The sequence below is a fragment of the Calliphora vicina genome, chromosome 5, assembly GCF_958450345.1.
Source record: "Calliphora vicina chromosome 5, idCalVici1.1, whole genome shotgun sequence".
Classification (NCBI taxonomy): domain Eukaryota; kingdom Metazoa; phylum Arthropoda; class Insecta; order Diptera; family Calliphoridae; genus Calliphora; species Calliphora vicina.
Window position 1 is genome coordinate 17,833,094 of NC_088784.1, and position 27,907 is coordinate 17,861,000.

The window sequence follows — 27,907 nt, forward strand, 5'->3', positions numbered from 1 at the left end:
TCTATTTAAAAATATCCAAATTCCCTTAACTGGGATTTATGTTAGTTGCCTGGGAATTGTCAATTTTTGTTGGCAATGATAAATTTATGCTATTTAATTAGATTCCTGTTCTCTATTGAAGATTTTACAAATTCCCATTTATTTTTTCAAAATTCCCCGGATTACAAATTTTCCCCTAAAATTAATAAGAATGAAATTTTTATACAAAATGACAAACTATTTTCATAATTTTTCATAAAATCTGTGTAAATTCCCAATTTCTGTTTAAAAATATCCAATTTCCCTTAACTGGGATTCTGGTTAGTTGCCGGGGAAGTGTTAAATTTTGTCAATTATGTAAAATGTAAAGTTTTTTTATTAAGATTTTACAAATTCCGAATTACTTTTTCAAAATTTCCTTTTTAATTTCTAAATTATAATCCTCCATTGAGCTTAATTTGTTAAATTTGCAAATTCAACTAAATATTTTCTTAAACCATTTAAATTTACAAAGTAAAACTTTACCCCCATAATGACTCAGATACTGAATGCCAGTATGAGAAATAGAAAAAAACATAATCCAAAAAGAAATTTAATAAAAAGTTGAACTAATTTCATTGCTTCCAAATGCCTTTAAACGTTTTTATTTTCCCTACAACTTTAGTATTTTTTATGGTTTTTTATACTCGACCAAACAAAAACTCTTTTTTTTTTTTGTTTGCATATTTATACTGGTTTCTATATTTCTTTATAAAAATCCATTTTTTTTTTTTTATGTTTTCATATAATTTTTTCCTGTTTGTTTGTTAAACGAGTAAACAGCCATAAAACGTTTGTATTTCTCATGTTTTTATTTTTTTTTTGTTCAGTTTGGTTGAGTTTCCTTGCGTTATTTGTGCCAGTATCCTACATTTAAATAGCATAATAATCCTTTAGCTAGAGGCGGCTTTTTATTCAGCAGATTTTGGCAGATTGAAATATTTTTCTCTTTTTTGAACATATTTGTTTCACCTACTTAGTGTATTGTAACAAATTTTCATAGAAAAATAATATGTTAAAGGGAAATAAAATTAGATAAATTGTATTATTTAAATAGAGTTTAAATTTTTCGCCGGAAACTATTAGAAATATTTAGGCCATTTACTTTGAATTGCATAAAGTTTGGTTTTTATTTAAATTGCCAGCTCTCATAGCTGCATATTGACTTAAAATCCTTTGAGCATATTTAAATGGAAACACAATTTAGTTTTCTGTCTGTCTGTTTTTGTGCACTCTTTCATTTGTTTGTGAATGAGTGGGCAATTAGCACTTAAATTAAATACAGATATATAGAGTTGTTGTAGTTTTAGTAGTTCATTGGACTACAAAACCAAAGTTCCTATTTGCTTTTTAAAAATAATTTTATTACAAAGTTTCCTCCTTAAAGAATAAAGTTTGCATAAATTTTGTAAAATCTTTATAAAGATTTAATTTCTCTATTAAAATACCCAATTTTCCTTTACTGAGATTATTACTAAATTCCTGGGAATTGTTAATTTTTGTTGGAATTTTAAAATTTAGGCTTTTTAATAAGATTTCTTCCCTTTTTTAAAGATTTTACAAATTCCCAATTACTTTCCAAAAATTCCCTCATTAAAAATTTCCCCTGAAATATGTTGTATATGATATGAATTTTTTTTTGTAGGTTTCTTGTTATGCATTCCTAATATTTTTGTGAATTCCTAAGTTCTTTATTAAAATACCCAATTTCCCTTTACTCGGATTTTTTCTACGGTCCTGGGAATTGTCAATTTTTGTTAGCATTTTTATATTAAGGCTTTTTAATAAGTTTTCTTGTGTTTTTTTAAGTTTTTACAAATTCCCAATTACTTTCTCAAAATTCCCTTAATTAAAAAATTTACCCAGAAATGAGTGGTATTTGATATAAGAATCCTTTTTAGTTTTCTTATTATGAATTTCCAATTTTTTAATTTTTTTTGTAAATTCCTAATTTTTTATTAAAATACCCAATTTTCCCAATTGTTGCACCTTTCCTGGGAATTGTTAATTTTTGTTAGTATTTTTATATTAAGGCTTTTTAATAAGTTTTCTTGTGTTTTTTTAAGTTTTTACAAATTCCCAATTACTTTCTTAAAATTCCCTTAGTTAAACAATTTCCCCAGAAATAAGTTTTATATAATATGCAAATTATTTTTAGTTTTCTTATTATGAATTCCCAATTTTTTATTTATTTTTTGTAAATTCCTAATTTCTTTATTAAAATATCCAATTTTTATTTTCTGGGATTGTTACTACGTTCCTGGGAATTGCTAATTTTTGTAAGAATTTTTATATTTAGGCTTTCTGATAAGATTTCTTGTATTTTTCCAAGTTTTTACAAATTCCCAATTACTTTCTCAAAATTCCCTTAATTAAAAAATTTCCCCAGAAATGAGTTGTTTATGATATTCTTATATCATTTTTAGTTTTCTTATTATGAATTCCTAATTTTTTATTTATTTTTTGTAAATTCCTAATGTCTTTATTAAAATATCAAAATTTCCTTTTCTGGGATTGTTACTAGGTTCCTGGGAATTGTTAATTTTTGTTGGAATTTTAAAATTTAGTCTTTTTAATAAGATTTCTTGTCTTTTTCCAAGTTTTTACAAATTCCCAATTACTTTCTCAAAATTCCCTTAGTTAAAAAATTTCGCCAGAAATGAGTTGATTATAATATTCTTATATCAATTTTAGTTTCCTTATTATGAATTCCCAATTTTTTATTTATTATTTGTAAATTCCTAATTTCTTTATTAAAATACCCAATTTTTATTTTCTGGGATTGTTACTACGTTCCTGGGAATTGTTAATTTTTGTTAGAATTTTTATATTTAGCCTTTCTGATAAGATTTCTTGTCTTTTTCTAGGTTTTTACAAATTCCCAATTACTTTCTCAAAATTCCCTTAGCTCAAAAATTTCCCCAGAAATGAGTTGTTTATGATATGAGATTTAATTTTAAGTTTCTTATTATGTATTCCTAATCTTTTTTTATTATTTTTGTAAATTCCTAATTTCCTTATTAAAATACCCAATTTTCCTTTACTGGGATTCTTGCAAAGTTCCTGGGAATTATTAATTTTTGTTGGAATTTTTAAATTTAGACTTTTTAATAAGATTTCCTGATTTTTTCTAGGGTTTTACGAATTCCCAATAATTTTCTCAAAATTTCCTTAGTTAAAAAATTTCCCCAGAAATGAGTTGTATTTGATCTAGGTTTTTTTTTTAATTTTCTTATTATGAATTCCCAATTTTTTAATTTGTTTTTGTAAATTTCTTTATTAAAATACCCAATTTTCCTTTACTGGGATTCTTGCAAAGTTCCTGGGAATTATTAATTTTTGTTGGAATTTTTAAATTTAGACTTTTTAATAAGATTTCCTGATTTTTTCTAGGGTTTTACGAATTCCCAATAATTTTCTCAAAATTTCCTTAGTTAAAAAATTTCCCCAGAAATGAGTTGTACTTGATCTAGGATTTTTTTTAGTTTTCTTATTATGAATTCACAATTTTTTAATTTGTTTTTGTAAATTCCTAATTTCCTTATTAAAATACCCAATTTTCCTTTTCTGGGATTCTTGCTAAGTTCCTGGGATTTGTTAATTTTTGTTAGCATTTTTATATTAAGGCTTTTTAATAAGTTTTCTTGTGTTTTTTTAAGTTTTTACAAATTCCCAATTACTTTCTCAAAATTCCCTTAGTTAAAAACTTCCCCAGAAATGAGTTTTATATGATATGAGAATTATTTTTAGTTTTCTTATTATAAATTCCCAATTTTTTATTTTTTTTAAAATTCCTAATTTCTTTTTTAAAATACCCAATTTTTCTTTTCTGGGATTATTGCTACGTTCCTGGGAATTGTTAATTTTTGTTAAAATTTTTAAATTAGGACATTTTAGTAAGATTTCTTGTCTTTTTCTAAGTTTTTACAAATTCCCAATTACTTTTTCAAAATTCCCTTAGCTAAAAATTTCCCCAGAAATGGGTTGTTTAAGGAAATGTTGAGTTGTTTTTGTAAATAGTGGCTCCTGTTTTGAAAATTCACTACTAGTAGTTCTCATGTGGCTAACTAATTCGATGTAGCGCGGAACTAGTTCAAAGAAAAGCTGGAAATTTAATAAGTCAGAGAAAGCGAGCTGTTAATTTAAACTTTTGCTATTATTTTACCAAAAATTATGCTGGCCATAAAATTTAATTAATTTGTAACATCAAAAGAACCTTTTTGTTTTTGAAAATAAAAAAATATACATAAATCCCTTAAAAAAAATACCAACACATCTGCAAAAACAAATAAAACCTCATGATTATTTTATGGATTCTCGTTTTGTTTTTGTGTTCTTTTTAGCAAAAGTATTATTAACACAATCAAGATTTTCCCAAAAAAAAGAAAGGAAAATTATGAATATAAAACCAAGATAAATAATAATCATCATCAGCAGCAGCTACATCATCAGTCATTCAACCAGAACAACATGCTGCTTTGCTGATTTTGGGGTTAAAAACTTTTGGGGAAATTCTTGCCTAAAAAAAGCAGAAATAACGAACAAATTTGTGTTTAAATACAAAAAGTTTTATTTTTAAATACATTTTTTTTGTGAGACTAATCTAAAGCCTCCTTAGCCAAAGTACTTTATTTAAATTTCCATTGATGTTTTTCCCTTGTGTTTATATATTTTATAGACTCGAGATTGTGTTTTATTAAAACACCTTCAGGGAGGTCATGATTTTATGAATTCTTATCTGTGATTGTGGTTAAAATTCCTTTTCGTTTGTTTGCCTGTAAATAGCCAGTGCAGGCATTCAGCCACCAGTTTTCAAGTTTTGTTTGTTGAAATTTATTCATTTTGTCATATAATTAATAATGGGTACAAATTGAAAAGGATTTTGCATTTTAATTAATTGTTAGAGGAATTTTGTTGAAGCTTTTGTGTTTTGTGGAGTTAAGACAACTATTTAGTTAATGAGTTTTTAGTCTAAGCAGGGGGTTGAGGTTTATTTTAAACAAATTGAATATTAAAGGTTTTACGTAAATGTAAATTAATTAGAGTTTATTGTTGGAGAAAACAATAATTGAGAATTTGAGAATTTTTTGGAAATAAAAGATATTGATTGAAGACAATTTTGGAATCTAGAACCAAATATGATTGAGGAAATTTTTTTACTATAAAGCTAATTTTGATTGTAGATAAATTTAAAGCAAAAACAAAAAAATGATTAAAGTAAACTTTAGAATATAAAACAAACTATAATTTAAAATTTAGCCTGACGTTATGGAAAATTTGATAATTCGGATGCGCGCCACCTAACAAAGCCGGTACAGATATTTGCGCAATGTTATGTTCTGGTTTAGTTTCCTGGGAAATGAAATTTTTTGCTGGCAATTGTAAATTAATACTTTTTAATAAGATTATTTCTATTTTTTAAAGATTTTATAAATTCCCATTAAATTTTTTAAAATCTCCATTAAAAAAAATTTCCCCAGAAATGAGTTTTTATTGGCCATAATGAAGTATTTTTGGTAAAATAATTGATTTGTTCATTCTTTTTGCAATTTCTTAATTTCCGTATTAAAATTCTAATAATTTTGTTAGCTGGGATTCTTATTAGTGTCCTGGGAATTGATAATTTTTGTTAAAAATAAAGTATTTAGACATTTCAATAACACTGCTGTCCATTTTTCAAGTTTTTAAAAATTCCCAATTTTTTATTTAAAATTCCCTCATTTAAAATTTTCGTCCAAAATTAGTTATATGTATTTGATTTTTTTAGGAAAATATATAATTTTTACATTTTTTGTGTTAATTTTGAATTTTTGTATTGAAATTCTCCCAATTTCATTAACTGGAATTCTTGTTAGTTTCCTGGGAATTGTTAATTTTTGTTGGAAATAAAGTATTTCGTCATTTCAATAACATTCCTGTCCATTTCTTAAGTTTTTAGAAATTCCCAATTAATTTCTCAAAATTCCCTTATTAAAAATTTTCGGGAAAAAGTAGTTATGTTTGATTTGATTTGGAAATAATATATATTTTAAATTTTTGTATTGAATTGCGCTTACTTTTATTAACTGGGATTCTTGTTAGTTTCCTGGGAATTGTTAATTTTTGTCTTAAATAAACAATTTCTAAATTTTAAGTTCCTGGGAAATGTTAATTTTTGTTAGCATTTTTATATTTTCGCTTTTTAATAAGATTTCTTTTCTTTTTCTTAGTTTTTATGAATTCCCAATTTTTTACTCAAAATTCCCTCATTTTAAATTTTCGTAAAAAATTAGTTATATTTGATTTTTTTGGGAAAAATATATAAATTTTACAATATTTTTGTCAATTTTTAATTTTTGTATTGAAATTCTTGCAATTTCATTAACTGGGATTCTTGTTAGTTCCTGGGAATTGTTAATTTTTGTTTTTAATAAACAATTACTACATTTTATGTTCCTGGGAATTGTTAATTTGTGTTAGCATTTTCAAATTTAGGCTTTTTAATAAGATTTCTTGTCTTTTTCTTAGTTTTTATAAATTCCCAATTTTTTACTCAAAATTCCCTCATTTAAAATTTTCGTCAAAAATGTGTTATATTTGATTTTTTTTTAGGAAAAATTTATAAATTTTACATTATTTTTGTAAATTTAAAATTTTTAAATTGAAATTCCCACAATTTCATTAACTGGGATTATTGTTAGTTTCTGGGAATCTTTAATAAACAATTTATAAATTTTAAGTTCCTGGAAATTGTTAATTTTTGTTAGCATTTTTATTTTTAGACTTTTTAATAATATTTCTTGTCTTTTTCTTAGTTTTTTTAAATTCCCAATTTTTTACTCAAAATTCCCTCATTAAAAATTTTCGTCAAAAATTTGTTATATTTGATTTTTTTTGGAAAGTTATATAAATTTTACATTATTTTTGTCAATTTTTAATGTCTGTATTGAAATGCGCCTACTTTCATTAATTGGGATTCTTGTTATTTTCTGGGAATCTTTAATAAACAAATTTCTAGATTTTACGTTCCTGGGAATTGTTAATTTTTGTTAGTATTTTTATATTTTCGCTTTTTAAAACGATTTATTGTATATTTCTTAGTTTTTAGAAATTCCCAATTTTTTACTCAAAATTCCCTCATTTAAAATTTTCGTCAAAAATTAGTTATATTTGATTTTTATTAGGAAAAATATATAATTTTTACATTTTTTGTGTTAATTTTTAATTTCGGTATTGAAATTCTCGCAATTTCATTATATTTTGGCTTTTTAAAACGATTTATTGTATTTTTCTTAGTTTTTATAAATTCCCAAATTTTTACTCAAAATTTCCTCATTAAAAATTTTCGTCAAAAAATAGTTTTATTTGATTTGGAAAAATTTATAATTTTTGTAAATTTTTAATTTTTGTATTGAAATTTGCCCGAATTTTATAAACTGGGATTCTTGTTAGTTTCCTGGGAATGGTTAATTTTTATTGGAATTAAAGAATTTCGAGATTTCAATGAAATTCCTTCTCTTTTTTGAAGTTTTTAGAAATTCCCAATTACTTTTTTAAAATTCCCTCATTAAAAATTTTCATAAAAAATTTTCAAAAATACTTAATTTTTACATTATTTTTGCCTGCAATTATAAATTGATGCTTGAGAAGTTTCCTATTTAAAATCAGAAAATCGGTCCACAAATGGCTGAGATTTTTTACCTATTTTTGACCTATATCTGGATTACAAAGACATTAATATAGACAATATGGATATCTAATGAGATTCAAAGACATTTGCATCGACGTATATAAGACCATGTAAGTTGGACCTACAATGGGTCAAAATCGGAAAAAAAAATTTTTAACCCGAATTTTTTTTTTTCACAAAAAAATTAAAAAATTTAAAAAAAAATTTAAATTTAAAAAAAAAAATATTAAAATAACAATCGAAAAAATTGTTTTCCAAAAAATGAAAAAATTAAATTTTGTTTACCTAAAAATATTTAAAATTTTGAAGTATAATTTGGTGAAGGGTATATAAGATTCGGCACAGCCGAATATAGCACTCTTACTTCACCTTCGTGAGAAGGGTATATATAAGTTTGTCATTCCGTTTGTAATTTCTACATTTTTCATTTCCGACCCTATAAAGTATATATATTCTGGATCCTTATAGATAGCGGAGTCGATTAAACCATGTCCGTCTGTCTGTGTCCGTCTGTTAGTTGAAATAAATTTTCTGAAGACCCCAGATATCTTCGGGATCCAAATCTTCAATAATTCTGTCAGACATGCTTTCGAGAAGTTTGCTATTTAAAATCAGCTAAATCCGTCCATAAATAACAGAGATATGAGCAAAAAACCGGGACAACATCGATTTTTGACCTATATTTGATCTATATATGGATTACTAAATCATTAATATAGACAATATGGATATCTAATGATAGATATTTCAAAGTCCATTGCAACGATGTAGATAAGGCTATAGTAAGTTGGACCTACAATGGGTCAAAATCGGGAAAATTTTTTTTTTTTCATCAAAAAATTTTTTTGTCATTAATTTTTTTTCCAAAAAAAAAAAAAAAAAATTGAAAAAAACTTTTTTTAAAAAAAATTTGAAAAACAATTAAAAAAAAATTAAACTTTGTTTACCTAAAAATATTTAAAAAAAAATTATTTTAAAGTATAATTTGGTGAGGGTATATAAGATTCGGCACAGCCGAATATAGCTCTCTTACTTGTTTTTTTTAATATAATTTCCATTGGATTATTTCCCTTTTTTTTGAAGATTTTAGATTAAGGACTTTATTACGGCATCTGTTTTGTAATCAAATAAGGTGTTATTATTTAAGATATTTGATTTAACTTCTTCATTACTCCCCTCTCAAACACACCCAAATTATACGACTATTTACTTGTTTAGCTTAAAATTCCTAAAAACTAATTATATATTTGTTTTAGATTTAATTATAGCCCTTGGCCTTTAACAAAAAAAAATAACACATTTGATGTTTTAATTAACTAATTATGTAAAATTTTTTATACGTAAAGAAAATGTAACATATGTATTTAGAAAGTGGGGAAGGCGTATGAGTGTTATTTTCAATAACTACTAAATCAAAATTAATCATACGCTTAGGTAGCTTATTAAGTTTTTTAGATATTTAGATATTATTTAAATAAATTTAATTAAATTTGATTAAAAATGCTTTAAAATTATAATTAATACTAAAGGCTAATCTATTTAGTAAAGTTTTTTTTAGCAAAAATTGTGTTATGTCTATTACAGTATTTATGTACGTTGAAATCATCTTTCAGTAGGCCCCAAATAACTTACATATATGATTCATATATCAGTATATCCGCCATAGTGGCGGTTTTGCTACTATTTAAAATCGAGAAAATCGACTTATAAATGGCTGAGATATTAGCAAAAATACACGACTATCTCGAGTTTTGACCTTTCCATAGTAATTCGGACTTAAAATGGGCCAAAATATCTATTTTAAAGTATACTTTGGTGGAGGCTATTATGATTTGTCACAAGCAAATAGCTCTCTTACTTGTATTTATTTGTAATTGACTATTTTTCCAACAAAACTTGTTGCTATTTGTTCTTAATATTTAACTTTAAAAACACTTCCCAAACTCCTGGAAAATTTACTTCGTCTAGCTGCATTTGTAGCATTACAAATAAGTTTAAATACAAAATTCAACAAAATTATTACATTCTTACTTAAAGCTATAAAATAAACCCAACATATTTACCCTGCAAAAGTAAAATAAACCTTTTATATAAAGTTGTATATGTATATGGGAGGTTTTTTTGTAGAATTGTTCCGCATAACTTACTTTTTAACTTATTGCTTAAATAATCAGGTATTAATAAATAAAATACACAAGTAGTACAAGCAGCTGATATTATTGTAAACATCTACAAATTCTTATATAAACACATATAACAACATGAAAATACTTATACAAATATTTTGAAACATGTGAATGTGTACAGACAGACAGGCAAGCACATAAATAAGTCATGTTAGTATTAATATTATTACAAGGAGCAGAATAGTAGCAAAGAGTATTAAATTAAGGCGGTAGCTAAATCAGAAGATTTAAAAATTGGAATCTGGGGAAGAAAATTATATCGCTAACCCATTAATAGTCAAAATTAAAACATATTTTAGTAACTAAAATTATTTTCAGTTTCCTGGGAATTGCTAATTTTTATTGGCAATAAATAATTTTTATATTTAAATAAGATTCCATGCCTTTTTTAAGCTTTTTACAAATTCCCATTTAATTTTTGAAAATTCCCTTTATCGCAAAAAGGCAAAGGAAGAATATTTTACATACAAATCCACAATTTTTGCTTTAATTTGGAAATTCCCAATTTTTGTATTAAAATTTCCATACTTTCATTAACCGAGATTATTGTTAAATTCCTGGGAAATGATAATATTAGTCAGAAATAAACAGTTTCGTTATTTAAATATTATTACTTCACTTTTGTAAAGTTTTTACAAATTCCCATTTACTTTTTAGAAATTCCCTCTTTACAATTTTTCCCCGAAAAATAATAAAATATGAATATTTTGCACGAATAAGGATAACTGTAGCATTATTTTTGCAAATTCATAATTTATTTTTTAAAATACCCAATTTCGCTCAACTGGGATTCTTGTTCGATTCCTGGGAATTGATAATTTTTATTAGGAATTATTAAGAAATACTTTTTAATAAGATTTCTTTTATTTTCTTGAAATTTTGTAAATTCCCAAATACTTTTTAAAAATTCCCTTTATTGCAAATTTTCCCCGCAAAAGTGCAAAGTAAGAATATTTTATACACAAATCCATAATTTCAGCAAAAATTTAGTAAATTCCCAATTTGTAAATTCAAATAACCCCACATTCATTAACTGGGATTATTGTTAAATTCCTGGGAAATGATAATATTAATGAAAAATAAACAATTTCGACATTTAAATATTATTCCGTCACTTTTGAGAAGTTTTTACAAATTCCCATTTACTTTTAAAAAATTCCCTTTATTATTTTTCGGGAATGAATATTCTGTACAAATAGGGATAGTTGGAGCATTATTTTTAAAAATTCCTAATTTATATGTTAAAATACCCAATTTCCCTTAACTGGGATTCTTGTTGGGTTTCTGGGAATTGATAAATTTGATTAGGAATTAAAAATAAATACTTTTTAATAAGATTTCTTTTATTTTCTTGAAATTTTATAAATTCCCAAATACTTTTTTAAAATTCCCTCTTTTTGAAAATTTCCTTGATTGCAAAATTTCCCCGCAAAAGTGCAAAGGAAGAATATTTTACATACAAATCCACAATTTTTGCTTTAATTTGGTAAATTCGTAATTTCAAAATTAGAATTTCCCCACTTTCAGTAACTGGGATTATTGTAATAATCCTGGGAAACGATAACATTAGTCAGAAATAAACAATTTCGATATTTAAATAATATTCCTTCACTTTTGTGAAGATTTTACAAATTCCCATTTACTTTTTAAAAATTCTCTTCTTTACAAATTTTTTCCGAAAAATTTCGTACAAATATGGATAATTTGAGCATTATTTTTAGCAAATTCCTAATTTATTTTGTAAAATAATCAATTTCCCTTAACTGGGATTCTTGTTGTCTTCCCGGGAATTGATAAATTTTATTAGGAATTATAAATAAACACTTTTTAATAAGATTCCTGTTATTTTCTTGAAATTTTATAAATTCCCAAATACTTTTTTAAAATTCCTACTTTTTGAGAATTCCCCAGAAATGAGTTGTAGGTGTTTATGATGATTTTGGGTAAAATACTTAATTTTTGCCTTAATTTTGTAAATTCCCAATTTATAAATTCAAATTCCCCAATTTCACCAACTGGGATTGTGAAGATTTCTTGAGGTTTTTACAAATTCCCATTTATTTTTTCTTCGTAGCAAATTTTTTCCGAACAAGAATAAACGATTTTCTTCGCAAATTCTTAATTTCTATATTAAAATACCCAATTTTCCTTTCTGGGATTCTTTCTACATTCCTGGGAATTCTTAATTTTTGTTAGCATTATTAAATTTAGGCTTTTTAATAAGATTTCTTGTCTTTATCTTAGTTTTTATAAATTCCCAATTACTTTTACAAAATTCCCTGAGTTAAAAAATTTCCCCAGAAATGGGTTGCAAATGATATGAGAATTATTTTTAGTTTTCTTATTATGCATTCCAAATCTTTTTTATTATTTTTGTAAATTCCTAATTTCTTTAATAAAATACCCAATTTTCCTTTACTGGCATTTTTGCTATGTTCCTGGGAATTGTTAATTTTTGTTAGCATTTTTATATTTAAGCTTTTTAATAAGATTTCTTCTTATTTCTTAAGATTTTTCAAATTCCCAATTACTTTCTCAAAATTCCCTTGGTTCAAAAATTTCCCCAGAAATGAGTTGTATGTGATATGAGAATTATTTTTAATTTTCTTATTATGCATTCCTAATATTTTTTATTATTTTTGCAAATTCCCAATTTCTTTTTTAAAATACCCAATTTTCCTTTTCTGGGATTCTTGCTACGTTCCTGGGAATTGTTAATTTTTGTTAGCATTTTTATATTTGCGCTATTTAATACGATTTCTTGCCTTTTTCTTTGTTTTTATAAATTCCCAATTACTTTTTCAAAATTTCCTGAGTTAAAAAATTTCCCCAGAAATGGGTTGTAAATAATATGGGAATTATTTATAGTTTTCTTTTTATTCATTCCTAATTTTGTTTTATAATTTTTGTAAATTCCTAATTTTTTTAATAAAATACCCAAGTTTCCTTTACTGGGATTCTTATTACATTCCTGGGAATTCTTAATTTTTGTTAGCACTTTTATATTTAGGCTTTTTAATAAGATTTCTTGTCTTTATCTTAGTTTTTATAAATTCCCAATTACTTTCTCAAAATTCCCTGAGTTAAAAAATTTCCCCAGAAATGGGTTGTAAATGATATGGGAATTATTTTTAGTTGTCTTATTATGCATTCCTAATATTTATTATTATGTTTGTAAATTCCCATTTTTAAAATACAAAATTTCTTTTTTAAAATACCCAATTTTCCTTTACTGGGATTCAGCTACGTTCCTGGGAATTCTTAATTTTTGTTAGCATTTTTATATTTAGACTTTTTAATAAGTTTTCTTGCCTTTTTCTTTGTTTTTATAAATTCCCAATTACTTTTTCAAAATTTCCTTAGTTAATAAATTTCCCCAGAAATGGCTTGTGATATGGGAATTACTTTTAATTTTCTTATTATGAATTAGTAACTTTTTTACTATTTTTGTGAATTCCCAATAACTTTTGAAAATTTCCTTAATAAAAATTTTCCCCGGAAATAAGTTGTATATGGATATGATGATTTATTTTTGCTTAAATAGTTAATTTTTACATTATTTTTGTAAATTCCCAATTTCAGTATTCAAATTCTCCAAAATTCTTTAACTGGGATTGTTGTTAGTTTCCTGGGAATTGGTGATTTTTGTCGGAAATAAAGAATTTCGACATGTTAATAAGATTCCATTGCATTTTTGAAATTTTTACAAATTCCCAATTACTTTCACAAAACTCTCCCCTTAGAAACTTTCCCCAGAAATGAGTTGTATATGAATAATGAAATAAAATATTTAATTTTTGTATTATCTTTCCAAATTCTCTATTTCAGTATCCAAATTCCCATTTTAAGCCAAACTATAGGGAAAAACGTTTCTATATCATTCTCTAAATATGTATGTCCCTAATGTAATTTTCAACAAAACCTCTATTAGGTTTTGTTGAAAATTACATTAGGATCTACACATAAAGATTTAATATATTTTTCGAAATCTTTAAAGCATCTCAAATGTTGCTATTTCAACACAAAAGTCTAAAGGGAAGACATCAGCAACAACAAATATCTACTAGAGTAAAAGCAACAATGAACATGACGACGAAAACTATAATAAACAAAATTCAACAACATTGACAATAATAACAACAACACTCATTATATGAAATGTATACACAGTATGAACCATAGAGAATAGACATAGAGCGGAAACTCTGCTGTCAGAAACCTAACTCAGTTGTCAGAATGCTAAGTGCTGAGAATGTATTAGCAGCAAAAACTATGTGAAAACGAAAACAACACTCGTATGTGTGATTATTTTGAGTAAATTTTTTGTCTGAGTTTTTTTCTAGTTTCCGCTCTATGTATATTTTCTCTATGATATGATAGTATAGTACTGTTTTTGAGAGTAGGAGTGTAAGTAAAATTGCTAAGAAAATTCTTAGTTTCTAACGAAAAAAAAACCGAAGCAAATCATAAAATATTGTTGTTAGAAAATTTGTTGGCATCATGTTAAACAATTTAATGTAAACATTGTTGTTCTCTAATAACAAGAAGAAAACGAGGAAGTGGGACAAGACATATGTTTAAATGTACAGAACACAATAAAATACTTTTAACATACAAACATTTATCTAAATTTTAGACTCAACATTGTAGTAGGGTCTTATAAAATATGTATTCTTGTAGTTAATGTTAGAATACAGCTTCTTGAGGTTTTGAGTGTTGGAGTTATAGAGCAAAATCAAAGAGCGGAAACTAGAAAGAAAACTCAAATAAAAAAAAATAGTTTTGCTTTTGTTTTCATAGGGTTTTTTTTACGAATACTTTCCCACCATTTAGAGTTTTGACAACTGAGTTAGGTGTTTTACAGCAGAGCTTCCGCTCTAGGTATATTTCTCTATATACCATTAGTGTTTATATGTTGATACTTGCATGCTAGTATATATTGCTAGCTGTCTTTATTGAAAGTATTATTATTAATATTTATTAGTTTTGTACACTTTATATTTTGCTATTTCTTTTAAATTTTCTTTGCAAAAGTAGAAATTTTAGGAAATACTTTTTCGGTTCTCTGTTAGCCACAAAGTGAAGTGCTAAGTTTATTTTAGAAGTAGGCTTAATATCAACTGGAAAGGTTAACAAAGGAAAGTTATTAAGATCACGACACAAAATACAAATATTTATGTATTTTAAAATATATATGTACATTTAATTATAGGTCGTTGCTTTGTCATATTTTGGTTTCAAATATAGATGTTTCAGTTCTCTTCAATCTAAGAGTTTAATGCTGTGAGATTATGGCTTCAATCATTGGACTTTATACATTCACATTTTAGCTTCAATCGAAGGTCTTTATAAAGTAATATTTTAGCTTCAGTAGTATCTCTTTACACAGTCTTATTTTAGCTCCAATCGTAGGTCTTTATACAGTCGTATTTTAGCTCCAATCGTAGGGGTTTATACAGTCATATTTCAATAGTAGTAATAGCTTCAATCAAAGGTCATATTTTATCTTCAGTCATAGGTCTTTATACAATCGTATTTTAGTTCCAATCGTAGTTCCAATCGTATACAGTATTTTAGCTTCAATCGTATGTCATAATACAGTCGAGTTTTATACAGTCGAATTTTATCTACAATCGTAGGTCTTTATACAGTCGTATTTTAGCTCCAATCGTAGGTAATATTTAAGGTCAGATCGTAGGTATTTATACAGATATACTTTAGCTACAAACGTTTGTCATATTTCACCTTCAATTGAAAGTTTTCACAAATTCATATTTTAGCTTTAGGTAAGTGGACTAAAAGCAATAACAATATAGAAGGGTTCCTCAGCAGGAAAATGCAGGAAATTCCCGGGATAATTATCAACGAACTTGTGTAACTGCAGTTTGTTGATACTTAACTGTATCGGGAAGCATCAGTTGATATGCTACCGAACGCGTCCACAGGTTGTAGAGAGTGAAACGCCCAGTTGATATACTGGATAGCTGCGAATAAAATGAACAGTCACGGACAGTTTTGAGGGTAGAGTCGCGGAGGGACAGTTCAACGATCGCCCCAAATATTCGAGTTGCCAATGATCCTTAGAAAGACGTGGAGCCTCTAAATAACCACTCTCAAAACTCATAAATGTCTGGATGATCAACCGGGAGACCCGCTGCCAGAAGCGGATGAGATTGGCTAATTCCCAATCTGATTACAGAAACCACAGTAAATGAAACTCAAAATGATGCCCTACTATTGACGACTTCTAGCTATAAACGAATTGGAACATGGAATATAAGATCTATTCTGGAACCAAAGTGATTGGCTCAAATACGTATGTCGAGAATTTGGAAAATACGAACTTCTTTTTGTGGTCCTATGCGAGACAAGGTGGCCTTGTTCATATATTCCTGATAAACCCAATGCTGTTCTCAGATCTAGTGGTGTAGGATGCAAAGCGGTCCATGATAATATGGAAACCCCATTCCGACAGATTCATCTCTATTCGTCTTCGCACCCGTGCACGCAATATATATTGTAGTCAGTGCTATGCACCCACATAATTGGCTGTCCTCAGGGATAAAGAGGAGTTTTATAACCAACTGGAGAGGATTATGGGCGTTATAAATGCACAATTTGGCCCGTCTAACATTAATTTGGAGGGTAATGGGTTCTCAAGTAATGGGCCAAAAGAATTGTGCCCAAAACATAACTTCACCATCGGTGGAACGATATTTCCGCATAGGAGAGTAGAAGAGGTAACCTGGGTTTATCCTGATCACCGAACGGAGACTCCAATTGATCACATTGACATAAGTAGGAAATAGAGAGACTCTTTACTGCATGTTCGCACAAGACGAGGTGCTGACGGATCATCTGATACTCATCAGTCAGCACATTGTCTGCTGCGAACTTAAGTAGACTCTCCATTTCCTATTTATGTCAATGTGGTAAATTTGAGTCTCTTGTTGGAGTTATTAGACTGTAAATATCGGCAATTCGTAGACAGAGTATAACACCCTCACCTAGACAGTACGATGTGGACTAACACCAGCATGCTAGTGTACGAGATAGGCTCGTGGAAAATATAAGGAGACGATATGAAGAGGTATCGGAATATGAAAGTGTGTAGTGGAGTGTACTCATGGAAAGTGCTAGAGAGCAATTCGGTTATAGATAACTTAAGCGCAAAATATAGATTACGGATAAGACCTGGCAACTCATTGATCAGAGAGGATGACTTCAGATTGAAATAATTGATCCTAAGAACCACATGGTTACAACTAGTGATCGACAGGATAAGCCATCTTGGGCGGAAAACATATTCAAGTGCTTGATTTTTTGGGTCTTTCTTGATTATTGGGTATTGTTTGAAAGCTTCTTCATTGTTAAATATTGATAGAATTATAGGATAAGTGTGAGTTAAAAACGTTTTTAAAATCGATACAAAAATTAAACAAAAAAGAGAATTTAGATTTTTAGTCATTTTACAATCAACATTTTATATTCTCAATCCTTATAGAAAGCGGAGTCGATATAATGATGTCCGTCTTATTGTAATAACTTACACGATTTACATGATTGATGCAGCATTATATTGGTTATACACTTGATTCGGTTGTTAATTAAAATTAAAAAGAACGGCCCACAAAGTATTGTTTTATTATACCCTACACCCTCATAGTGGGGAGGCTATAAAGCGTTTGTGCAGATGTTTGTAGCGCCCAAAAATATTAGTCTAACACCCACCTTAAAGAATACCGATCGACTTTGAATCACTTTCTGAGTCGATTAAACGATGTCCGTCCGTCCGTCCGTCTGGTCGGCTGGCTGACTGTCCATGTAAACCTTGTGCTCAGAGTAATTTTGGTCGCAATTTTGAAGATATTTCGATCAAATTTGGTACACATTATTTTTTCGGTTCAAGGACCAAGCCTATTGAAACTGGCTGAAATCGGTCCATTATTCCACCTAGCCCCCATACAAATGTCCTCCCGAAATTGGACTTTATCGGTCATAAATGTTTAATTTATATATGTATCTCCATAAATTCCGCTCCAAATAAGTTTTATATACACAAAATTCATGTTACCAAATTTTGTTACGATCGGTCCATAATTAGTCATAGCTCCCATATAGACCCGCTTCCGAAAATCACTTTAACGTGCATAAATCGCTTAAAAATATTGGTATATACACAAAATTCAACATGGTTAACTTTAATATAGACATAAATCACACGATCTAATTTCATGGTGATCGGTCCATAATTGGTCACAGCCCCCATATAAGGCCCATTTCCGAAAATCTCTCAAAAATATAAATTATTGAAATTTTAAAAGAAAAATGTTTTTGCTCTTTTACTTAGTGTAGGGTATTATATGGTCGGGCTTGACCGACCATACTTCCTTACTTGTTCTTTATAAAATTTATGTTGAAAATGTACTAACTTTAGCGACCTCTAGTGATGACAAAAAGAGATATTTATAAAAAAGTATTTTTTACCTGAATGAGTTATTTAGTTGTCTATTGAAAACTATAAATTTCATTAACATCAAAGACATGATCTTGTTTTTGATTTTTGTCCATTGAACAAAGCACTGTGTGGCGCCTCTAAATTACCACTTCCAGCTATTTTCTAAAAATTTAAGACCTTTATGATTCTAATCAATTTTATTGTTTTTAAACTAAGAACATCGCAATTTGTTCTAAAATTTCGTTAAATTGTTAAATTGTCTGTTTATTTGTAAATCTTTACTAAAACTACTCTATTAGTTTGTTCTACTTAATTATGAAACTTTAAACGAATACGATTTAAAGTACTCATTACTTCACACTACAAACTCCTCCCACTCCTTCCACATACACACAACTTAACAAACCAGCATACAAAATAACAAACACAAAATAACTAAATCAACCGCACACATATTGGATCAAAAATTTATTGTTTATGGTTTGATATGATATCGAGAATCAACTAAAAACGGTTCTGGCAGAAAAACCCCAAAAACACAATATGTAGACCGCAGAAGCTTACGACTTACATAGGAAGAAAGATACACTTTCATATGTATTCCAGCAGTGCTGGGTAACTGTCCCAAACTATAGATTTTAGCTATCATTTAGGACGACTATTTGTTTTTAAATGTGCGTGTCCTAAGAAACTAGACAGATTACAAAGACACTGGCCAATAGCTGGTCCGCAGTAGTCAACTCATTGTGTTCACATACCGGTTACATAGAGTCAGTTACCTTACTAGCTACCTAACTGGTTACTCTATTAGCTACATAACTAGTTATACTATGAGGAAGCTAATTGACTGTTTCAGGTCAATTAAAAATACATCACCTAGACAGACAAATAACCGATTGCTAGGATTACTTCTGGTTAAAAAAATAACTAGTTTCTAAAGTGCAGTAAAACAAAAATAACATAGGTCAATAGCAAAAAAGTCTTCACTAACAACTATATAGATTTGGTGCAACATGGTTACCTAAGTACAAAAATGGTAAAATTTTTCAATTCTATGGATAGATTATTTTTTAATTTTTTTTTCTAAAATTGTGAATTTTTTTAGATGTTTCTCCACATAATTTACGATATGTGTTTTGTTATTGTAACAAAAATTTTAACAAAAACAAAATACATGTAAAATTTACACTCAAATTACACGCTTGCACGCACATACCATTTTATGAAAGTAAGCGAATTCACTTAATTGTGAATAAATTCGAAAATAATTCATCGATTTTTATGATCGATATCTCATTTTGTTCCTATTACATGTGGTTTTGCGATAAAGCAATAAATCTGAATAATTTCTGCCGTTTTCGATTTTTCATGATTTTTTTAAAACAAAAAGATTACATATTTTCACGTAATAATTATATTTTTTGTTTCAATTTTTTATTATAACTCCGAAACTACTGAGCCGATTAAAACGCAATATATATGTGAAAATTTGTACATAGCACAAGGAAAATGTTTTCAACATTCAATCAATCGAAAGAAGAACATTAACTACTCAATTTTATGTATATCAATCAAAAAAGTAAAATTTTGTGATAACCAGCGAATTCACTTAATTGTGAATAAATTCGAAAATAATCAATCGATTTTTGTCTTTGATATCTCATTTTGTTCTTATTATACGCGGTTTTACAACAAAGTAATAAATCTGAACAAGTTCTTTCGTTTTCGATTTTTCATGAGTTTTTTAAAACACAAAAATTTGCTATTTTCACTTAAAAAATATTTTTTTTGCTTCAATTTGTTATTATAACTCCGAAACTACTGAGCCGATTAATACTCAATATATGAACAGATTAAAGGTTATGTAAATTTAAATTAAATAATATCGGAATAACCGTTTTTGAGTTATCATGAATTGTGTGGAGAAACATTTGAAAAAAATCACAATTTTAGAAAAAAAACGTAAACAATTTTTTTTACCATTTTTGTACTACTTTAACCACAATACATCAAAATTGAATAGTGGTTTAAAACCTACAAAATGTTTTCGATTTTGTTGCCCTGTGTAATTAAAGTGACTACACTATAGCTTACCTAGAGACACTAAAGTAGCAAATGACTTTATGCTAGACTACCAGGGATATTATTATACTTAAATGTTAAAAGTGACTACAATCTAGTTTACTTAGGGACACAAAAGGGACAATTGACTACATGATAGATTACCTGTGATGTATAAAGTAATCAATTGACTACCCTCTAAAATGCAAAGAGAACATACATGTCAAATGATCCAAGAAATATAAATTACAGTCAGCCAACTAATCAGACATTAGTTACAATTACATTTTATAAGGGAGACATAGACTATCTGTAAAACCAGGGATATTATTATACTTAAATGTTAAAAGTGGCTACAATCTAGTTTACTTAGGGACACAAAAGGGACAATTGACTACATGATAGATTACCTGTGATGTATAAAGTAATCAATTGACTCCCCTCTAAAATGCAAAGAGAACATACGTATCAAATGATCCAAAAAAATATAAATTAGAGTCAGCCAACTAATCAGACATTAGTTACAATTACAGTTTATAAGGGAGACATAGACTATTTGTAAAACTGCTGGGATTAGTCTAAAAACTACCAGAATCTCATAAATCACTGTTAAACATAGAAAATCACTTATTTGCTTCATTGATTGTATATGAAAGTTACGAGAGTTACAATCATACATAACAGTGATGTATGGCTGATAAATGTGGTGATAAATGTACAATTGTTAGACTGGCTCATGAATACAACGTTACTACTGTCGCACAGTGGAGTCAAATGAGAAAAAGTGGTAATAAATCGGAATCTTTCAAACAGCTAGTTAGATTGTAAAATATTATATAAACGAATCGTAGAGGAGGACTTCTGAAAAGAAAATTAGTTTTTAACAAAGATTCCAAAGAACTAATTCTTAAATCCATTTTCGTGATAAAATTAAATTTTATCTATTAACCATTTCGTTAATGAATTCATTATGAATTAATTCATTGGCTCTACTCCCTTGTACTTCAAACGTTATGAGAATTCATTCTTTTGCTAACTCATTGTTTATAGAACTAATTCCTCATTCACTCATTAAATTTTTTTTTAGGGTGATTAAATTTTTCTTCAAATCAAATAAATTTATTACAAAAAGCCTTAAGTCGATTTTTCCAAGAATTAATAAAATTTAATCTGGTCTGGTATAAGCTACCTACATACATATGTATATGCCTCTTGCATATACATATAAAGGGTGTTTTTTTAAGTCCGATGGGACTTTAAATTTTTAGAAATAAAACAAAAAAGAAAATTTTAATCAACAAATTTTGTTATTCGAAACAAAATTTGCTTCCCGGTCATTTCGGGAAGCATTTGTTTCAATATTCCACCCTCATATTGTAGAATTCATCTGATGAGTATAATGATTTTTTTTCATATCTTTATTTAATGCTTTAGCTTAGTAGTTGTTCTTAATATTCTTGTTATAGTCATGGCATCTAGTAAATCTATAACATTGGCGCCATAATAGTTACAATAAATTGAGAGTGGGATAGAGAGAGAGAGACAGTATTGTATGTTGTTGTTTACTGTTACGACTATTGTCTATAAGATAATAAATATAAACACATACATATCTAAATATATGCTTGTGTATATGAACATGTCTATGCATGATACTGTGTGTGATATGTTTGTTACACTATTGTACATATTCGTACAAAAGTGAAAGTTGAATGGTCAATAATAATAAAAAGCACAAATATTTCTGCTTAAATCAGTATATGCTTATATTTATATGAAGATAAACACAAAAACACACATAATGTTAAGCATACATATGTTTATATATTAGGTTGGTACTATTAACTATACTCGAGGCTATAGAAAGACATATAAATCGAATGTATACTCGAATTTTAAAAAGTCTATAGTCAAGTATGTAGCTGAATTTATAATCGAATCTATGCACTACTCGAGTACAGTCTATGGCAGCCTCTACACTCGAGTCTTGTCTAAAGGCGACCCTGTAGTCGAGTCAATAGACGAATCTATAATCGAGTCTATAGTTGAGTACATATACGAACTACTAATCAGTCGAGTCTGTAGTCGAGTCTGTAGTCAAGTGTATAATGGAGTCTTTAGTCAGTCTATAATCCAATCTATAGTCGAGTATAAAGACGAGTCTGCAGTCGAGTAATCGAGTCTATAGTCGAGCCTATAGTCGAGTCTGCAGTCGAGTCTGCAGTCGAGTCCACAGTAGAGTCTATGTCGAGTCTATGTCGAGTCTATGTCGAGTCTATGTCGAGTCTATGTCGAGTCTATGTCGAGTCTATATCGAGTCTATAGTCGAGTCTATAGTCAAGTCTATAGTCGAGTCTATATTCGAGTCTATTGACGAGTCTATAGTCGAGTCTATAGTCAAGTCTATTCACGAGTTTATAGTCCAGTCTATAGTCGAGTCTATAGTCGAGTCTATAGTCGAGTCTATAGTCGAGTCTATAGTCGAGTCTATAGTCGAGTCTAAGTCGAGTCTATCGACGAGTCTATAGTCGAGTCTATAGTCTCAACTATAGTCGAGTCTATAGTCGAGTCTATAGTCGAGTCTATTGACGAGTCTTTATTCGAGTCTATATTCGAGTCTATAGTCGAGTCTATTGACGAGTCTATAGACGAGTCTATAGTCGAGTCTATAGACGAGTCTATAGTCGAGTCTATTGGCGAGTCTATAGTCGAGTCTATTGACGAGTCTATAGTCGAGTCTATAGCCGAGTCTATAGTCGAGTCTATAGCCGAATCCATAGTCTCGACTATAGTCGAGTCCACAGTAGAGTCTATGTCGAGTCTATTGACGATTCTATATTCGAGTCTATAGTCGAGTCTATTGACAAGTCTATATTCGAGTCTATAGTCGAGTCTATAGGCAAGTCTATATTCGAGTCTTTATTCGAGTCTATATTCGAGTCTATAGACGAGTCTATAGTCGAGTCTATAGTCTCAACTATAGTCGAGTCTATAGTCGAGTCTATAGTCGAGTCTATTGACGAGTCTTTATTCGAGTCTATATTCGAGTCTATAGTCGAGTCTATTGACGAGTCTATAGACGAGTCTATAGTCGAGTCTATAGACGAGTCTATAGTCGAGTCTATTGGCGAGTCTATAGTCGAGTCTATTGACGAGTCTATAGTCGAGTCTATTGACGAGTCTATAGTCGAGTCTATAGCCGAGTCTATAGTCGAGTCTATAGTCGAGTCTATTGACGAGTCTGTAATGGAGTCTATATGCGAGTCTATAGTCGAGTCTATAGTCGAGTCTATAAACGGGTCTATAGTCGAGTTTATAGCCAAGTCTGTATTCGAGTCTATAGTCGAGTCTATTGACGAGTCTGTAATGGAGTCTATATTCGAGTCTATAGTCGAGTCTATAGTCGAGTCTATATTCGAGTCTATATTCGAGTCTATATTCGAGTCTGTAGTCGAGTCTATAGACGAGTCTGTAGTCGAGTCTGTAGATGAGTCTATAGTCGAGTCTATATTCGAGTCTATATTCGAGTCTATATTCGAGTCTGTAGTCGAGTCTGTAGATGAGTCTATAGTCGAGTCTATTGACGAGTCCATAAACGGGTCTATAGTCGAGTCTATAGTCGAGTCTATATTCGAGTCTATATTCGAGTCTATATTCGAGTCTGTAGTCGAGTCTATAGACGAGTCTGTAGTCGAGTCTGTAGATGAGTCTATAGTCGAGTCTATTGACGAGTCCATAAACGGGTCTATAGTCGAGTCTATTGACGAGTCTATAGTCGATTCTATTGACGAGTCTATATTCGAGTCTATATTCGAGTCTGTAGTCGAGTCTATAGACGAGTCTATAGTCGAGTCTATTGACGAGTCTATAAACGGGTCTAGAGTCGAGTCTATTGACGAGTCTATAGACGAGTCTATAGACGATAGACTCGTCTATAGACTCGTCAATAGACTATATATAGACGACTCTATAGTCGAGTCTATAGACGACTCTATAGTCGAGTCTATAGACGACTCTATAGTCGAGTCTATAGACGACTCTATAGTCGAGTCTATAGACGACTCTATAGTCGAGTCTATAGACGACTCTATAGTCGAGTCTATAGACGACTCTATAGTCGAGTCTATATTCGAGTCTGTAGTCGAGTCTATATTCGAGTCTATAGTCGAGTCTATTGACGAGTCTATAAACGGGTCTACAGTCGTGTCTATTGACGAGTCTATATTCGAGTCTATATTCGAGTCTGTAGTCGAGTGTATAGACGAGTCTATAGTCGAGTCTATATTCGAGTCTATATTCGAGTCTATATTCGAGTCTATATTCGAGTCTACAGGCAAGTCTATAGGCAAGTCTATAGTCGAGTCTCTTTTCGAGTCTATATTCGAGTCTGTAGTCGATTATATAGTCGAGTCTATAGTTGAGTCTCTATTCGAGTCTATATTCGTGTCTATAAGCAAGTCTATATTCGAGTCTTTATTCGAGCTTATAGTCGAGTCTATAGTCGAGTCTATAGTTGAGTCTCTATTCGAGTCTATATTCGTGTCTATAAGCAAGTCTATATTCGAGTCTTTATTCGAGCTTATAGTCGAGTCTATAGTCGAGTCTATATTCGAGTCTATATTCGAGTCTATATTCGAGTCTATATTCGAGTCTATATTCGAGTCTATATTCGAGTCTATAGGCAAGTCTATAGTCGAGTCTCTTTTCGAGTCTATATTCGAGTCTGTAGTCGATTATATAGTCGAGTCTATAGTTGAGTCTATATTCGAGTCTATATTCGAGTCTATATTCGTGTCTATAAGCAAGTCAATATTCGAGTCTTTATTCGAGCTTAGAGTCGAGTCTATATTCGAGTCTATATTCGAGTCTATATTCGAGTCTATATTCGAGTCTATATTCGAGTCTATATTCGAGTCTACAGTCGAGTCTATAGTCGAGTCTATATTCCAGTCTATAGGCAAGTCTATATTCGAGTCTATATTCGAGTCTGTAGTCGAGTCTATAGACGAGTCTGTAGTCGAGTCTGTAGATGAGTCTATAGTCGAGTCTATTGACGAGTCTATAAACGGGTCTATAGTCGAGTCTATTGACGAGTCTATAGTCGATTCTATTGACGAGTCTATATTCGAGTCTATATTCGAGTCTGTAGTCGAGTCTATAGACGAGTCTATAGTCGAGTCTATTGACGAGTCTATAAACGGGTCTAGAGTCGAGTCTATTGACGAGTCTATAGACGAGTCTATTGACGAGTCTATAGACGATAGACTCGTCTATAGACTCGTCAATAGACTATATATAGACGACTCTATAGTCGAGTCTATAGACGACTCTATAGTCGAGTCTATATTCGAGTCTGAAGTCGAGTCTATATTCGAGTCTATAGTCGAGTCTATTGACGAGTCTATAAACGGGTCTATAGTCGAGTCTATTGACGAGTCTATATTCGAGTCTATATTCGAGTCTGTAGTCGAGTGTATAGACGAGTCTATAGTCGAGTCTATATTCGAGTCTATATTCGAGTCTATATTCGAGTCTATATTCGAGTCTATATTCGAGTCTATAGGCAAGTCTATAGGCAAGTCTATAGTCGAGTCTCTTTTCGAGTCTATATTCGAGTCTGTAGTCGATTATATAGTCGAGTCTATAGTTGAGTCTCTATTCGAGTCTATATTCGTGTCTATAAGCAAGTCTATATTTGAGTCTTTATTCGAGCTTATAGTCGAGTCTATAGTCGAGTCTATATTCGAGTCTATATTCGAGTCTATATTCGAGTCTATATTCGAGTCTATAGTAGAGTCTATTGACGAGTCTATAGACGAGTCTATAGACGAGTCTATAGTCGAGTCTATTGACGAGTCTATAAACGGGTCTATAGTCGAGTCTATATTAGAGTCTATAGACGAGTCTATAGTCGATTCTATTGACGAATCTATATTCGAGTCTATATTCGAGTCTGTAGTCGAGTCTATAGACGAGTCTATAGTCGAGTCTATTGACGAGTCTATAAACGGGTCTATAGTCGAGTCTATTGACGAGTCTATTGACGAGTCTATAGACGAGTCTATAGTCGAGTCTATAGACGACTCTATAGTCGAGTCTATAGACGACTCTATAATCGAGTCTATAGACGACTCTATAGTCGAGTCTATATTCGAGTCTGTAGTCGAGTCTATAGACGAGTCTATAGTCGAGTCTATTGACGAGTCTATAAACGGGTCTATAGTCGAGTCTATTGACGAGTCTATATTCGAGTCTGTAGTCGAGTGTATATACGAGGCTATAGTCGAGTCTATAAACGGGTCTATAGTCGAGTCTATTGACGAGTCTATATTCGAGTCTATATTCGAGTCTATAGGTGAGTCTATAGACGAGTATATAGTCGAGTCTATTAACGAGTTTATAAACGGGTCTATAGTCGAGTCTATAGTCGAGTCTATAATTGAGTCTATATTGGAGTCTATAGCCAAGTCTGTAATGAAGTCTATAGTCAGTCTATAATACAATCTATAGTCCAGTCTATAGTCGAGTCTATATTCGAGTCTATATTCGAGTCTATAGGCAAGTCTATATTCGAGTCTTTATTCGAACATATATTCGAGTCTATAGTCGAGTCTATAGTCGAGTCTATAGTCGAGTCTATATTCGAGTCTGTAGTCGAGTCTATAGTCAAGTCTCTTTTCGAGTCTATATTCGAGTTTGTAGTCGATTATATAGTCGAGTCTATAGTTGAGTCTCTATTCGAGTCTATATTCGAGTCTATATTCGTGTCTATAAGCAAGTGTATATTCGAGTCTTTATTCGAGCTTATAGTCGAGTCTATAGTCGAGTCTATATTCGAGTCTATATTCGAGTCTATATTCGAGTCTATATTCGAGTCTACAGTCGAGTCTATAGTCGAGTCTATATTCGAGTCCATAGGAAAGTCTATATTCGAGTCTTTATTCGAGCTTATATTCGAGTCTATATTCGAGTCTGTAGTCGAGTCTATAGGCAAGTATATAGTCGAGTCTCTATTCGAGTCTATATTCGTGTTTATAAGCAAGTCTATATTCGAGTCTTTATTCGAGCTTATAGTCGAGTCTATTGATGGTCTATAGTAGAGTCTGTAGTCGTGTCTATAGGTAAAACTGTAGTCGATTTTATTGTCTAGTCTATAGCATTGGCTATGAGTTAGTCTACACTTATGTTTAAGGTAGCCTCTTAATGTATGGTTTTGATTTTTTATATTGCATAAATATTTATGTCTCAACTATATTTTTTTATTGTGTATTTTGAGTGGTCACATAAGTGTTTTATGGTTTTTATCGATTATCACAATGTTGTTGCTGCTATTGTTGCTTTTGCTGTAGCAGAAAAAGTTAAGTGGTGCCAAAAGGAAATTAAATTAAAAAAGATTACGAAATTTTAAAACATCCATCAGAATTGCTGGTGTATGAAAGTTTATATATATTGGACGCTGCAATCTGTATACTTCTCGAGATATTTATATGAGATCCACTATAGTACAGGGTACAT